At 36.2% G+C, this 16,268-nt stretch overlaps 1 long non-coding RNA gene across 1 annotated transcript; it reads right to left on the bottom strand.

The window, feature by feature from the left end:
* Positions 1–10,853: 10,853 nt before the first annotated feature.
* Positions 10,854–12,914, bottom strand: LOC149848097 (uncharacterized). Its single transcript, XR_016432605.1, has 4 exons — positions 12,731–12,914; positions 12,175–12,229; positions 11,711–11,760; positions 10,854–11,232 (listed from the first exon to the last, which is right to left on the bottom strand). It is a non-coding gene; the product is annotated as an uncharacterized LOC149848097 (long non-coding RNA).
* Positions 12,915–16,268: the final 3,354 nt, after the last annotated feature.

The following is a 16,268-nucleotide window of genomic DNA, read 5'->3' as shown; positions in this document are numbered from 1 at the left end:
GCAAGAAATTGACAATGACCGATCATTGATCTCCTTCTAAGCCTTTCAGAGTGATTTTCTTGTTCCCAAATCCAAGAATCTATTGTGTATTGAATTATGTCTCCATCGCCGAGCCCTTCCAGTAATCCTGAAAGGGGGTTTGGGACATGTCTATTGGAGAAGTGTCCTTTTAACCCCAAGGGTCATAACCCTTGAAACAAACATGTTCAGTATTTTGATTATATTCAATATAATGTGTGTTTAATTTGCATTGAACTTGTAACTGTACATGTGTTGGTCTAACCATTGGAGTTGCCATTCCCATCGGTTATCTTATGGCCACTATTTCTTCTATATTTCACTTGGACATAACGAACAACTTGTGTTGCCTTGAACTTATAATAGTTCTATCATCCCTGAGTTTTTTTTTTGAGAACCCGCATACTACTTATTGCCTTGCAACCATCAAGAAAAGTAATTTCAATTCATCTTTAATTATTTTTATTCAATGTTTAGATTCATTTGAGGCAGCTACATCATTAAAACTTAGATTATCAAGAGTTTCATCTATCCATGGAATAACATAATTCTTCGTTCGAGAAAATGTAATAATAATCTAAATAAGAAAGCGCTCTCAATCTTTTTTGCCCAATCACAAGTTGTAAGAATTGCTCGTCATTCACAATTGGATCACTATGCTCAAACTCTTGAATAGGTACCCTAGAATCATTTATGATATCAACGACTACATCATCCTCAAGATCAAAGCTACATTCTTTGCTTTTCAGGAATTCTACTTTTATATTTTCTATAAATCTTTTTGTTGGATTACATAGTTTATAATATTTTAATCCCTTTATATACCTAATAAAAATACACCTGATAGTCTTACTATCTAACTTATTTTTCATATGACTAGGAATCAATACATGTGCAAGCGAAACTTAAATTTAACTTTCTGTCAATCCACAATTTATAAGGTATAAATTCTACATATTTATAAGGAACTCTATTAACAATATACATGGCAATGCTTATAGCCTTTATCCAAAACTTCTTAAAAAAAATTGCATATGCCAACATGGATCTTGCCATATCCATTAGGGTTCTATTTTTTTCCTTTGCTGTATCATTTTTTTATAGTATATAAGGCATAGTTGTATGAGGGGTTATAATATTATCACTGCAGTAAAACTTAAACTCATTAGAGTTATATTTACCACATCTATCATATTTTATTATTTGTAGCTTTTTTCCTAATAATCCTTCAACTTTATGGTTATATGTCTTAAACACTTATAAATGTTTAGATTTTCTAGAAATTATATAGATATAATCATACCTTAAATAGTCATCTATAAATTCCATAAAGTATAATTATCTTTCATGTGTTTCTACTATTAAAGGTCTGCATATATCAATAAGTACTATAACTAGTACCTTAAGAAAATATTTTCTAGTATTTTTTCAGATATGCATGATTCATATTTTTTAAGTGAAGGTAACAACTTTATGCATACAATTCTTTTTATTTTATTCATATTCACATGTTCAAACCTTAAATGCTATAAATATGCCTCCACAATCATTGCATAATCAATATAACTAAAAATAGTTATTGCATTAATCTTTGAAAGAGTAATCTTTGAAAGAGTAATCTTAGGCGAAAGAAACCGTGGTTCATGTCATAGTGACCCATGAGCTTCATTTTTAACGTTTATCGAATGTGACTCTCACTACAAAAATGAACTTTGAAGCCCTTCTTGATAAAGTCTGCTACAACTAAAAGATTTATTCTCATGAAATGTATATACAATACATTTTTTAATAGCAGACTGGTCTCATCTAATTGAAACTTATAAATTCTCATTCTGACCACGTTCTTGTAAGTGTTATTTCTCATGTATACCATGTGATTGCCGGGCTTCAGTTCCTTTAGTTCCACATGTCTCTCTTTTGTCTTTGAGATATGTCGTGTCACTTATGAGTTTATCCACCAGCATGGGAAGACACCATATGTGATGAGCGGCTTAGACACCGTGCAGATCACTTCACATTTTTCTGTCACTTGCTTTTTTCAATTTTTCTTCTTTGATCTGTTTGGAAAATCCTTCTTAAAATTCCAAGTTTTTCACAGGAAAAGCAAGAACTCTTAGTTGTTGTCCATGAATTTGTGTTCTGCACATGACACATCTTAAAATTCTTCTTGAATTTCTTGAAAAATGGGCCCTTTGACTTGATTCCATGCAAAGGTTTAGATAATGAGGCTTTTATGTTCATGACTTCTTTCATCTTATTGTTATTCATGTGCTCTTGCTCAAAATCCAATTGCATGGGAAACTCGATTAGGGTGAGGCTTTTCTGATTCAGCCTCATGGCTATTACCACTATTTTTCATGATAAAGGAAGACTATTTAAGATTTATGCACTAGTGGAAGGGTGAACTCAAGGTTGAAGCATGCACTGTTAAACCTTGAAACAAACATGTTCAGTGTATTTTCTGTATTTTTCATTATCTTCAATATAAGTGAGTGTTTAGTTTGTATTTAATTTGTAACTGGAAATATTGTGTTGGCCCAACCGTTGGAAGGGCACAACCATTGGAGTGGCCCTTCCCAACGGTTGTCTTATGGCTACTATTTCCTACACTACAAGGATGTAGTTGACAACTCCAGCCTCATCTCTCATGTTCTTCTCCCGTTCCATCACCCCTCTCATCCCCTCTCCAACACCGGCTCCCAAACTGAGCCTTAATAATGCCTTACTAAGTGAATCTTGACCCCCATGCCTTACTGAGACTGACCATTGAAAGTGGCGGTAGGGTTTGATTAAGCATCCATCTCCAATCAAATGTTATTCTTAAACCTACCTCTGATGGACTTATTTGGCCTTTGTTTGCTATATATATTTCCATCTTATCAACACAATATTCCTTAAATACAATTCAAGATGATATGAAATGTTAAATCTTTGATTCAAAGAGTTATGTAGAAAAAGAATTACATGATCCACTAATGCAAAGGTGGCTTGAATCTTTTCTCTTTTTTCTTCCTTATAAATAAGAGAAAAGTGGCTTGAATCTTGTCCATGAACTTTTCCCATTTTTTTTAGAGGACAGAACCATGAACAGCTGGATTCACAGGGACATGGTTAAAAGGACACTGGACACAAAAGTTTTGTGTATTTTTCTATTAAAAATAGTTTATAAGGAAGCATGGCACGGTATCATGCGACATATCCTTGCATGCTTCTTGGGTCAAGCCTTGCAGAGATTTTTTTTTTTGGGGTTTTGAACAAGCCTTGCAGAGCTGATCTGCATAACTTACCTAGTAAGAAACTTGTTCTGGATCAGATAATTGAAGTATATAAATTGGGTTTTTGAAGGGCTTAACAAATTATTAACTTAGAATGCATCAAAATTTCATGATTGAGACCATCAGGATTTTACACAGAAACAAATAGATTTAAAACAATTTCTTACAATGTCAAATTCATCTACAAGGTCAAATTGGAAAGGACAGTCATTCCGCTACAGAGTATGGTACTAACAACTTGACAGAGATTTAGCAGCGTTCAACTTATTGAAATCAATGATAACACCCTGAAAGCACTGATATTAATTTTTTTATAAAATACCTAGTTACTGTTTGGGGTAAACTAAGTCTTCTTCTTTTTTAAAGGCAAGCTGGGGTTAGGTGGACCCCTACCAGAATAATAGCCGCTCCACGTGGCAGAGGGATTCGATCTTGGGCCTTCAGCTTGACACACAGGACCCTGCTTACCACATGGGCTACCACCTCGGTGGTGTAAACTAAGTCTTTAGTTTTAAAGAAAACAAGAAACTAAACACATTTTTCAGAAATTTGCAGCGGTTGATCATCCCAAGTTGCCCAAGTAGTTACACTGATTCTTTGGAAGACAATGGAACTGCAACTTGTGCCCAAGATTGATTCTCCCTGTGATCATATTAGTGTAGTGCTCAATATGGGTGCCCTCAAGATAAGACATTCAACCAATATTCACATAGAAGAGGGCTGATTAAGTGACCCGGTTCCCATGCAGATTCCTCATAGTCATCATTAAAAGAATTCTGAATACGAATAGGTCTGGGAAATGTGATAAGCCCCTCGTGGCTCAGCTTATGTTTAGCTCGTAAAGAGCTTGTTCGAACTCGTGAAATAAGCTTGACAAGCTTGAGATGAACAACCAATGCTTGTTTTGCTTGGCTCGGATACGTTTACTAATAATAAATGTTTTTTACATATATTTCATATTATAGAATGAAGATGGTTGAAGTGTTTGGCCTGCAAGTAATAAGTTTAGAGTTCAAGTCCTATTGTTTACAACTTTAAAACAATTACTAGTTTAAGCTTAGCTTAGTAGGATTACGGCTCAAATTCTATTGATTTTGACTTTTAAAAAATATATATTTTTTTAAATGAGCTTGCTTGTGGTCTTCTCGTTCAGCTCAGCTCGGGATTTTCACGAGCTCAAGCTTGGCTCAGCTTCATACAAGAAACAAGCCAAGCTTGAACACCCTATGTTCTGTTAGTTTGGCTCGTTTACCAGTCAGACCTTTTTAGAATAAAAAATGTAGCATTTTTTATCTATAATGCCGTTGCTTTTAAGTTATTTGGGTTACCCAATCACTTGAATGTTGTTAATGCTACTATAACAGGTTATATATATATATATATATATATATATATATATATATATATATATATATATATATATATATATATATATATATATATGAGAATTGCTGTATAAGTTGAGATTTTCATGGATTCTTTTTACTTGAATCTAACCGTTCGGTATGATCTATATGCTTGGTTTTATAAGGATCAGCACTTGAATTATCCGATTATAATGTCTTAGTAAGATTTTTTAAGGTTTGAAAATCAACAGCTCATAATTTTAATAAATATTGAAGCATCTATGTTTTTCATCGCAAATACATCATTCAACAGTCCATTCCCAGCAAACTCACCATGTTGAACACATCTGTATAGTTGGATTTCCAAAAAAAGTGATGGAAATGCTGAGTTCACTGGGTAGTTCTCATGCTTTATATATATAAGAACGCAAGTCGAGTGGAGTGCTGTTGGGAGTGATGGACGCTCAGCAGAATCCTCGGAAAAAATGCTGAAACAGCAACTTTTTTGTGCAAAAAAGCCTTTAGCACTAAAGGCCCCTGTTTTCGTTGGGACCTTTAGTGGCAGTCAAAACCGTCACCAAATCCCCTTTTTTACAATATCGCGCACGTCCTTGGGGACGTTAGCAGAACAGCCGGTTAATCCCCAAAAAATACGTAAAACAATGTTTTTGTGTATTTTTTAGGCCATTTCAGCGTGTTGGTAGCTGTACACTTAAGGGTTGCACAGCTACACATTTCTCTCTCTCTCTCTCTCTCTCTCTCTCTCTCTCTCTCTCTATATATATATATATATATATATATATAGAGAGAGAGAGAGAGAGAGAGAGAAATAATTATCGATGTTCTGATTGGAAACTGGTTTTTGTTCTATGCATTAACGAGAGTTTGGTTGGCAGTAATGCTCGAATAAAACAAATTAAGCATGTGTGTTGTCGCGTGTGCACGCATGCGCGTCTTTGTTTATTTTTTGCTCTTTGTCTGGTTGTTGTGGCAGAAGACGGATTCATTGCCTTGCAGAAGAAAGTGGGATTATGAGATGCATGGAATCTCAAGTTATATCATTGGCTTATTATATATGGATTAATATTCTTTTTTGTTTAGGTATTTTGGTATGGAAGTGGGCGAAAGACGAGAAGGTTTCTCAGGTTAGCAATCTCCACAATCATGGTTCACTCAATGGGAATCATAGCATCATAACTTTAGGAAATGCTTGTCTTATAAGTTTGTCTTAGCTTTCCTTGAGAAGAACCCAAATTGTAGGAATTATTGACTTTGACTTTTGTTATTTATGAATCACAAGTTTCTATTTTAAGGAGGATATCTCTTGGGTATTAAAAAAAAAAGAACAGATACTGAAGGCAGACCCCTCTAAGCATGATTGGGAAAAGAGAAACGACTAATAGCCTTTTTTCATGAAAAAAAATACTGCTTTGTTCATCAAGTTCATTAACCTAAAACCCTAGGTCCCCCTTGCTCACCAGATAAAACACTACGATTCGGCCTCACAATAAAGGACATGCACATATGGGTGTCGAACTCGTAACATCCCATTAACTTGACAACGTTCATGAGTCACCCCTACTAATGAATGGAGCCCTTATGGGTAAAACAGAAAGCATTAGGGTTTAAAAATAAATAATAATAATAATAATAATGGGTCATTCACAAACTCAAGATTTTTTTTGCATATTTTAATCATCTAATATAAACATGAGAAAAAGAATCATACATTTTTTGTAGCTTTTTATATAGAAGGTTATTGATGCCTTCTTATAAAGCTTAGAAAGATCTATGTTAATCTTGAGAAGTACCTATCTTCCCTCAACTACCCCTATTAATAGGGTTTCCTTGTAGTTAGATTTTAAAAAGATTAAAGCCACAAGTTGCTTTTAGGTTCTCTCTCTTAAGCTTATCCTGCGCAAGTTCAAGGAACTAAATTTTTTTTACTTTTATCAATTAATGAAACTTGGAACCGTATGTGATGTGGGATATATATCCATATTATAATTCCTTTCATACAAAATATTTTCAAAATAATCCTTCCAAAAATCAATATCCCTTGTCGGCTTCTTATGAATAATAATATTACTGTTAAACCCATAGCCTATCTATAATTGTCCATTGAGGATTCGAAATACTAATTGGATTTTATGGAACTTTTTCATAAAAAAAATTGACAAAAAACTTTTCAAAGATAATTTTTAACAAAATACTTTAGAAATTAATTTATCAAACTTGGATTATTCTTTTAATCCAAATTATACTTTTCCTAAATGATGGATATTCTCCAAAAATGTTTTTGGATCCCTTGTTGGATACTCATGATTGCTCAAGTATTTCACTAACTATCCAATATACACCTTTCAATAAAATTATTACAACTTATTTAAGTGTATTCAAAATAATTAGATCATTTACTTAGTAATAAATGAGTTCCCAATGCCAAAGGATATTTTAAACTCTTTTGTATACGAGAGAATTACATTAATTTTACAAGATAATTTTTCATGTGCAATCAGTCAATGTACAATTAAGTACCACATGTTGATGCAAAGTCCCTACTTCAATGACTCAAGAATCAGTTATTTCATTGCTAATATGAACATCATACACTATGCCGTTGCCCAACTTCATCCACAACTGTGACTATTTCAGGTATAAGGAATTGAAAAAACTAGTTCTCTCATGTCTAGTTATCCTACAATGTAACCTATGAACCCTTATGATATCTTAATATCATATGAATCATCTCATGAACATTTTATTTAATATACCCATAAACATAATGCTCTAATAATAATAAATGTCACATTAATTTTGTATCAAATACATTTTATTGGATTTTCAGGGGCAATATTTCCAACATAAACAACTAAATAATTGGAAACACTATATCACCTTTTTGCAAATTGCTCACTCATAAAAAATCTCTTTCGGAATTTCCAGGGAAATGTTACATCTTTCTACTAAACCATTTTCTACTCTTCCAGACCTGGTTCTAGCAAGGGAGATGACTTCAAAAGGTAGTAAGCGGCTGTTTGCGTGGAGAGGAGTGTGGTTAGAATGGAATAGCAGAGTGTTCAGGGAGGTTTCCATTCCAGCCAAAGAGGACCTCAGTTGGCTGGGCCATCCGACTGTTTTGATCTTTCCGTTGTTCTTGAGTTTTCCTTTCTACAGCAAGTGATACCTCATCGCTCGCTGTTTAGTCGCAATTCTTTCTATCTTTGATATAAGTTATCTTTCTCTAAAAAAAGACAAAATAATTGGAAACGAGAAAGGAAATTCATGGAAAGGGAGAAAGGACTAATTAAATAATTTATACAATAAGATCAAAGTAGGTTAAAGGGAGAAGGCTCTCCACCAAAACTTGCCACAAAATAATAAAAAAAGGCAAATGATTCTTGGCAATTCGACTTTGTTGTTTAATTATTCTTGTTATAATTTATACTACATTTTTGTGGAAATCTTTTACACAACGTCTCTGCTAAGAGTGCTTAGTGGAAAATTGCCTGAGGAGGATAATAGATATACATAGTCTGAATGCAGGACAAAGTGGGAATGACGCTATAAAGAGAAGAAATAACAAGTGGAATGAATTGACTGAGGCCGATTAGCTTATCTATAAATAAAAAAAAATATTCATGGGCTATTCAAACGCAAGTTGGTGAACAAATTATTGAGATGAATGACAAGACTTAAGGACTACAGTTGAAATGCATAAGACAAAACAAAGAAAGGAAAGAAAATATAAAGTTTCAAAAATATGATGACTCCATATTTTTTCATGCCATTTTTTTCCATCATCACTTTGAATCCTCCTTATTTCTTTGTGCAGTGCCATTTTTCTAATGTTGTACTAATGGCGAATCATATTTTCCCTTTATCCTCCTGTATCAGTCAATGTTCATAAACTTCCTCTAATACACATTTTGGCTTTATTTTTGCTATCTTGTATGCTCACCTAATGGACACAATTTTCATTGATTTTTCTTTCTTCATGATCTCAGAATTAACCTTACGCTGTAGAACACTAATTTTGGTTTTAGCCTCTTTAATAGCTAACATAACCAACCTTACAATATACACCTAGTTAATAAGCACTACTTTCCTGCTACTTTTTTGTAGTTCAGCACTACGTATCAGTGGGAAATGACCTTACTATAACTAAAAATAATGTTATTTCACATAATCGCCTTAGGATATTGCAATATTTTTCGAATATCCACATGCTCTAATTTTGCTTAATATGAGGGGTTTTTTATGATTTTACTCTTCCACACCTATACAGTTTTAGTGAAACTCACCATTTCAACGAGCAAAACTGAGATCCTCCTATACAGTTTTAGCTAAACACACTATTTCAGCTAAACTTATTGCTAGCAAAACTGAGATTCGCTTATACAGTTTTAGTGAAACTCACCATTTCACCGAAACTCCATCTGAGATTCTCCTATATGTCCAAATTGCGAAACTCAGCCACATAACTAACAAATCTTAGTTGTAAGATTTTTTTCCTTTTACAACTACTTTTTTTTTCACTTCACTCTCATCATCCCCATCACCACCACCATTTCTATACCATCATTACTACCGTCACCACCACATCATCATCATTGCTATCACCACCATTACCACCACCATCATCCATCACTATTGTCATCACCACCACCACCATCCATTATCATTGCCATTACCACCATCACCACCTACCGCTACCAAGTTTGGCAAACTCGTCGAGTTTGTTAAAACTTGATTTAACATGAGAGGAAGGGAAGAACCAGAATCACACACACACATAAGTGGGAACTTTTAACGTGGTTCGGCAAGGGCATGCCCTCTCTCTCTCTCTCTCTCTCTCTCTCTCTCTCTCTCTCTCTCTCTCTCTCTCTCTCTCTCTCTCTCTCTCTCTCTAGTGTTGTGAGAGGCGTACGCCTTAGCACCTTAAGCGTATACCTCAGAGGCGAGGCGCACACTCAGTACCTGAAGTGTACTGAACTGGATGGCGCCTCCTCCGGCGGCCAAAATCTGCGACGGAGTCTGACACAGGAACAGAACAAACCTCGTCGAAATCCAACAATCCATCGGCGTTTCCTCCAGAATCTGACAAACCAACATTGGAAAAGAGAAAAAAAAAAGAATTCCGTCCATGGAGATAAAGCGGATGACGCAAATCATCCCCTTTTTCTTCATCCTTGCAGTTTCCCTCCTCCAGAAGATGGCATCATCCCGGCCATCGATCACTCGCCACCAGGAGGACTCCTGTTGTCCGATCGACCACCATGCCCTCTGCTCGGACCAGCTCACTGTCCTCATCAACGGCTTTTCGAAGTCGCATCTCCCTCTCCTCTAGGAGCTCGCCACCGTCTATTCCTCATCTCCGGCGGTCCACTCCGTCTACGTCCTGTGGTGCAACCCCTCCACCCCGTCGAGAACCCTCAGGAACCTCTCCTTTCAGTCCCTCGATGCCCCCATCTACCTCCTCTGCGACCCCAATGCTAGCCTGAATAATCGATTCCTCCTCTGCCCCTTCATCCATACATGGGTGATGGCCGTCTGCGACGACGACATCTGAATCGACGCCGACTCCCTCCGCTTCGCCTTCCAGGTGTGGCAGAGCCACCCGGAGAGGATCGTCGGATTCTTTGCCCGGTTGCACGAATTTGATCTCAGCCAGAGGTCATGGATATACATGATGAGCTCGAATCGGTTTTCGATCATCCTGACGAAATTCATGGTGGTTTCGGTCGATTACCTGAGAGAGTATTCATGCTGGATTTCGGCGAGGGTTCGGGAATTGGTGGACGAGCGGAGGAAGTGCGAGGACATCGCCATGAAATCTGAAGCTTACGCTTCAATGCCTCAAGGCTTATGCCTCGCTTCATAACACAATCAACGCCTCGCTTCGCCTCATTGAATTTAACAACCTTGTCTCTCTCTCTCAACTCAACTATTTTTCAAAGAGAGGAGGCTTCTTTATATAGTAATTGATTACAAGAGGCAACCCATTCATATTGAGATTCCTTAAACACGAGAACTTTTTAATACAAGATAAACATGTAATACAAGAGGACTCTTTATGAGAAGGGTCGCTACAAGAAGTTCGATTTTTAGTGGCGCAGCTTTTGTACCAGTAAAAGCCTTATCGATAAAGGTTTTACAGCTTTACTGGCGCAGGTAGTGTGCCAGTGAACGGTTTTCACTGGCGCATGTAGTGTGCTAGATTTTCACTGGCGCAGGCAGTGCACCAGTCAAAGGTGGTTGGTAAAATAATTTTCACTGGCGCACTGCTATTTGAAAAAAAAACTGGTAGAATGACAGGAAAGTGATTCTTAAACTGTACGTATTTTTTCAAATAGCAGAATTTGCAACAAGTGATTCAGTCAGTAACTTTTGCAATATCTCTCAACCACTTCTTCCTGAATTGTATAAAAATATAGCATGTTTCTCGAATAAGCAATGGTGTTAAAGACTGGAATGGGTAGTGACTTCAACTTCATCCAATCTTCACCTTCCAAACACCAGGCATGGCCTATCCTTTGAGAGCAAAACTCCAGCATTGTTTTGATTTCCTTTGGACTTGGTACCTATACGTACTAGGTAACAAAAACAAGTGTTAGTAGGAGCATGTGTTATAGTTCAGGGTTCTATGCTTCATTTGAAGTGGTTAATAGTTCAGGGTTCTCTATGCTTCCATATGAAGGATGAAATAAAACTTCTACTGTCTCAAGTGCGTGAGCCTGGACCTCTTTGGTGATTCTCGAGACAGTAGCATCAAGCTTTCTCATAAACAGGGTGATAGTGTATTCATAATTATGTCTATAACAATAATGGATCATAGAAACATGGACTGAAATCTAGAAAGAAGTGAAATTAGTCCTTACTCTATCATAAACAAAGAAACTCCTAACCATGGAAACAATCAATGTTCACCAGTACAAAAAAAGGTCAAAGAGTTGGATATAATGCATCTGTACTAACAAAAGTGGAAAGTAGAAAATCTTGGTGTTATTATCTGCAAGACTGAAGGTAGGCTAGACTAATATGTTAGAGTCACAACACAAGTAGACATACCAGCACAACTTTCCTGACATTTCCAAGAGGTCCTCTGTATTTTGAGCATGCTGCAATATCACAGAGCCAACAAGTCGTAAGAACCAATGAATATCATATTCATAACTAGCTTGGTTGGTCAGTAAAATACATACCTTCTCTCATTAAAGGAACAAAACAAAAGCTGAAACTTTATGTAACAGAAAAACAGTAATCATCTTGCTAAGAAAATACACATAGCCACCTCATACTAGCATCTAGTTGCTGTTAATGGGGGCAGATTATAAATCCAGTAAATTATATTTCCTAAATAATGCTTGATGAGCTTTCTTGAGTGTGTGCAAGTACCAGTTGTAGACAGCATACGTGTTATTTGCACATAGGTTTCTCATGCTTGCCTAATTATGCATCACATTATGAAGCTTATGTTTCAGAAAGATGAACATGTGTTTCAACAAATGTCTCAAGAATCGATGAAGGTTTACCTTCCGTGTCATTGCCTGCAACCTGTGTCCATCAGGCATACCGGATTTAGCGAACCTTTGCAATACAGAACTAAACCATAAGCCAAATGGTAAGAACCTTATAATCATACAGAACGCAGTAACTCTCTCAAAACTTTCCGTAAATGTGGCTTCATTAGAGATTGATTCCAATCGTCGAGTCATAAGTCAATGAACATATAGCAAAACAAGGAAAAAACACATCGATGCGATTTTTTGGGCGGCCAGTTATTCAAATGAGATTATAAATTGAACCTCAGAGTCAGAAGGGGCTTATGATCTATTACATACAACACCTCCCAATCAGATTCCACTCATTTTTGTCAATAGTCCTTCCATAAATTCAACCAAACGCCCTATTCGACTTATCAAATTATAAAAGTGCCTGATTTTTCTGAAGACTTAATCCTCTGATATCAAAACCTTCAAAAATCTCTAAAAGTACCATACTGGCTGAACCCTAATTCAATAGCATTACAATTCATTTTTTTCTTTTTCTTTTAGAAAAAAAAAGGGAGAAATTCAAGTGAGCCCTAACCTCGATTTCCAAATCTGATAGCTTTGCCTTTTCAGCGATCAAAGTAGACACCGAAGGAGCAGTCTCTTTAGGCATCCCTCTACAGACATTTGAATCTGATTGTCCTCTAAACCCTGAAGGATCGGTACGAAGGAGAGAAGATGAGACTGAGATCCATTTATGTAAACGGTCTGCTTCAAAGGGAGTTTCTGCTCACTCTTCACAATTACCAGTGAGTAATCCCTCCTCCTATATATAGAGAAGGGTTGCTGGGAGTTTACCTCCCTTTGAGTAGCCGTTTACCACAACAATGATATACCGTTTCACTTGAAGCTTATCCAGAATCTCATTCTGGATAAGGCCCTGATATAGGGCAGTCACAACTATTAAAGGAAGAGTGGGCCCTCCTCTCTTTTTAACGGGTGAAAAATCTCCGTGAAACATGACCACAGTTACTAACATCTCTCACTTGGCCATGTGAAACAAAAAACTAAATGCAGGTTTTGGCCTTCCACTATTGGAGTATTTTTCATGCATCAATATCCTAGAATGAGTTATATATTTGAGTTTCTCATCTAGACATATGTCTATATTAAACATATCGTAATCACATACATGATACATGTTTTAAAAATATTTTCTCTGATATACCATTTGTTAAAGGATCAGCAATCATATCAGATGTAGGCAAGTAGCTGACTTTGATTTCATTTCTTTCAATCATATCATGAATATAATGGTATTTTACCATTATATGTTTACTTTTTGAATTATCAGCTTCACTCTTCATAAGAGAGATGGCAGCCTGATTATCACAATAAATCTGGACTGACCCGTTGGTTATTTTCTGCGTCAAATCACTAATGAAGTGGCTTATCCAAACGGCAAATGTGGCAGCTACATTATATGCAATATAATTAGCTTCCTAAGTATGTTGTGATACACAACCTTATTTTTTACAAGACTAGAAAATTGCACCTCCTCTCAGGAGGAAAATATATCTAGAGGTGGATTTACTATCATCCATGTTGCATACAAAGTCAGCATTAGAATATCTAGTTAATTCTAAAGAATCACCTTGAAAACATAATTTCAAGTTTATAGTCCCTTTAAAATATTGAAATATTTTTTTTACTGCTTGCCAGTATGGCCAACCAGGATTACTCTGATAGCGACTAACGAGGTCAACAGCAAAGCTGATATCCGGCTATGTGCAAAGCATAACATACATCAAGCTTCTGACAGCTTCAGCATAAGGAACATTTAGTCTTTCCTGTCCATCACCTGGACTATCATTTTTACTCAACTTAACACCTTTTACCACAAATGTTCCAACTGGATTACAATCACTCATTTTAAATTTCTTGAGCATATGATTTAAAGTTTTATAGGACGACTATTAGGCCTGCTTTACTATATGGTACGAAATGTTGGGCTGCCAAGAGACATCATATTCAAAAAATGAGTGTAGCTGAGATGCGTATGTTGAGATGGATATGTGAAAATATAATAAAAGATAAGATTCGGAATGAAGAGATACGTAAGAAGGTAGGCGTTGCACCCATTGAAAATAAGATGAGAGAGAATGGTTTACGGTGGTTTGGACATATTCGGCGAAGGCCTAATGATGATCCAGTTAGAAGGATGGAGAAATGGGAAAATATATTAGTTAAAAGAGGTCGGGGTAGACCTAGGAAGACATGGATGGAGGTGATAGGAAAGGATATGAATGCTTTGAACCTCACCGAGGACATGGCATTGGATAGAAATGATTGGAGGAGAAGGATTCATGTGGAAGACCCAGAATGATTTTCTTTTTTGGTTCATATCGCCGACCCCAATTGTTTTGGGATGAAGGCGTAGTTGTTGTTGTTGTATGATTTAAATATCTTTCTTGACTCAAGCTTAAAAGTTTGGAGCTTCTATCTTGAGTGATTTTAATTCCAAGAATATAGGATGCTTCTCTCATGTCTTTCATTTTGAATTGTGAATTTAACCATGACTTAGTTTTGACAATCATATCATTATCATTTTCAGTCAGAAGAATGTCATCCACATATAGTGAGAGAATAGAAAATTTACTCTCACTTTTCCAGACATAAACACAGTGGTCAAACTTATTTGCTAAAAATCTTAATAATGTAATAGCCTTATGAAACTTTAAGTACCACTGACGTGGTGATTGATTGAGTCCGTATAGGGATTTTTTCAACCTATGTATTTTATCTTCATTGTCTTTTATTGTATAGCCTTCAGGTTGCTCCATAAAAATAGTTTCATTAAGTTTACCATTAAAAAAGACGGTTTTAACATCTTTTTGATGTAGATCTAGGTTATAGTGAGCTACTATTGCAAGAATTATCTTTATCGGGGCAAATTTTGCAACCGGCGAGTATGTATTAACATAATATAATCCTTCTTTCTGAGAAAAACCCTTAGCAACTAATCTTGCTTTTTGACGCCCCAAACATTCAACTTAAACAATAAACGATATTGAAGTCAAAGTAATTTTATTCATGTCTGAGTCACAAATTTTAAACAATCCCTGATTTTGATCAAAGACCTCATCAAACAGGACTTGACCATATTTTCCTATAGTGACTTTTCCTGGTAAGAAACGAACTTCAAAGCCCTTGGCAACCAAGGCCGAGATAGACACTAGATTACGTCTCATTGACATTATAAATAAGATATTGGACAATAAAACATTGTTTTTGGTTGTTTCAATCCGATATGTTCCAACACCCATAACATCAAAGTAGGTGTTGTTGCCCATGTACACTCGATGTTCACCAGGTTTGTAATCAATCATGTCCACCATCCCCTCCTTTGTCATAGCAATATGTCGTGTTGCCCCAGAGTCCACCCACCAACCAGAAAGAGCGTGGTCTGCATAAGAGCATTCTGATATCACGTAGATAATATCTCACCTCTCCTTTTATTGATTACTTTCATTGTTTTTGCCAGTGTGATTATTTGTCCAGCTTATGCAATCTCTCTTGAAGTGTCCAGATTTTTTATACTTGAAGCACTTCACCTGTGAGGCAACTGACTGTGGCTTGCGGAATGTTGGAGCATTACTTTTATCAAATTTGCCATTGCCTTTAAGGTATTTCTTCTTGAATTGTGGGTGTCTTGAAGGGTTATAGCCCCGAGAATGTCTATCTTTAGCGAAGTGTAATTCGCTCTTTCGATCTTGTTGCATGTGTTGTTGCTCACTTTTTAGTTGAGCAGGAAGTTCTTCCAAGGTTAGTTGTTTTGAATTCAACCTAAGAGCAGTTTGTATCATCTTTCAAGAGGATGGTAAACTATGCAGAATTATAGATATCTGCATCTGGTCATGAATCACATTACCAACAATTGTCAAATCCTTGGCCATAACTAGCATTTTGTTGACATGGTCAACAACATTGTCATTCTCTCGCATACAGCATGAATTGTATTGTTCCAAGAGAAGTTGAATATGTGTTTCTGAGGTTGTGTCATATTTCTTGGAGATAGCGTTAAACATAGATTTTGTTGTAGGGTAATCCTTAAAAACTCTAATGAGATCATCATC

The sequence above is a fragment of the Nuphar pumila genome, chromosome 1 (genome assembly GCF_984573655.1).
Source record: "Nuphar pumila chromosome 1, dmNupPumi1.hap1.1, whole genome shotgun sequence".
Taxonomy (NCBI): domain Eukaryota; kingdom Viridiplantae; phylum Streptophyta; class Magnoliopsida; order Nymphaeales; family Nymphaeaceae; genus Nuphar; species Nuphar pumila.
The sequence above is the reverse complement of the archived record's forward strand: the minus strand, read 5'-3'. Positions and strand labels throughout refer to the sequence as shown.